This window comes from Gorilla gorilla, chromosome 20 (assembly GCF_029281585.2).
Source record: "Gorilla gorilla gorilla isolate KB3781 chromosome 20, NHGRI_mGorGor1-v2.1_pri, whole genome shotgun sequence".
NCBI classification, from domain to species: domain Eukaryota; kingdom Metazoa; phylum Chordata; class Mammalia; order Primates; family Hominidae; genus Gorilla; species Gorilla gorilla.
In genome coordinates, this window is record NC_073244.2 from 71028353 (window position 1) to 71029882 (window position 1530).

General features: G+C 37.8%; 1 non-coding gene across 1 annotated transcript; it reads right to left on the reverse strand.

Annotated features, from left to right (window-relative positions):
• Nucleotides 1-1093: 1093 nt before the first annotated feature.
• On the reverse strand, nucleotides 1094-1200 carry LOC129528972 (U6 spliceosomal RNA). Its single transcript, XR_008674328.1, has one exon. It is a non-coding gene; the product is annotated as a U6 spliceosomal RNA (small nuclear RNA).
• Between the last annotated feature and the right edge of the window lie 330 nt (nucleotides 1201-1530).

Sequence of the window (1530 nt, forward strand, 5' to 3'; positions counted from 1 at the left end):
GATACGTCCCATCAATACCTAATTTATTGAGCGTTTTTAGCATGAAGTGCTGTTGAATTTTGTCAAAGGCCTTTTCTGCATTTATTGAGATAATCATGTGGTTTTTGTCTTTGGTTCTGTTTATATGCTGGATTTTGCTGGACATATTGGTTGACACTGTTTTCTTTGAGTCTTTTGAATATGTTGTTCTACTGCCTTTTGGCCTTTATTGATTCTGATGGAAACTCAGCTGTTAAATATGTTGTTGTTCTTCTGTACATGGGAGTTATTTTTCTCTTACTGCATTCAAGATTTTTAAATTGTCTTTGGCTTTTAGCAATTTAACTATGATGTGCAAATCTCTTTGTGTTTTTCTTACCTAGGTTTGTGGCGCTTCTTGAACCTGCTGATTAATGTTTTTCAGCATAGTTGGGAGGTTTTCAGGGCATTATTTCTTCAAAAAAATTTTTTTTAACCTTTTTTCTGCTCTCCTCCCCTTCAGGACTCTTATTATATGTATGTTTGTGTGCTTGATGTTGTCCCAGAGGTCTCTGAGGCTCTGATCATTTTTCTCCAGCCTTTTTTTTCTGTGTTCTTCAGAAAGGATAATTTTTCTTTCTTTCTTTCTTTCTTTTTTTTGAGGTAGAGTTTTGCTCTTGTCGCCCACAATGCAGTGGCACTATCTTGGCTCACTGCAACCTCTGCCTCTTGTGTTCAAGTGATTCTCCTGCCTCAGCCTCCCAAGTAGCTGGGATTACAGGCACCCGCCATCATGCCCGACTAATTTTTGTATTTTTAGTAGAGGTGGGGTTTCATCATTGTTGGCCAGGCTGGTCTCGAACTCCTGACCTCAGGTGATCCACCTGCCTCGGCCTCCCAAAGTGCAGGGATTACAGGTGTGAACCACCTCGCCTGGCTGCAGAAAGGATAATTTCTACTCATCTATCTATGTCTATAGATGTGAGATGATAGAAGGAAATAATCAGTAAGTTCAGACTCTTGCTGTTCTTATATGACATTTGGGTAGATTTCATGAATAGACCCTTTTAGTTTATTATTTGCTTTTGGTTGATTTCCAGTCCTAAAACGCTTGTTTAAACAATTTTATACTTTTTTAAAAATGAAATGCTTCATGAATTTGCGTGTCATCCTTGTGCAGGGGCCATGCTAATCTTCTCTGTATCATTCCAATTTTAGTTCACGTGCTGCTGAAGTGAGCAAAACAACTTTATACTTTTATATTTGTTTTGGCGGGGAGAGGATTTGTCCACCTTTTTAGGCTGCTCTAACTTGAAGTATCATCTCTGGTATGTTTATAGTTTTTTTTAATGTTTACATTTTGGAGTTTTAATTTTGTTCATTCAGTAGCTTGAGATAGGGATCTAACTTTGTTTTTCTTCCAAATGAATAGATAATTTACCAAACAACTTCTGGCTGACTGACTGCATCCCCAGCTTCAGTCTGTTTGTGTATATAATTTTTGGTTGAGACTAATGTTTGAGCATGTGTGTGTATGTTGGTGCAGCTGTGGAAGAAAATGAATGGCACGTA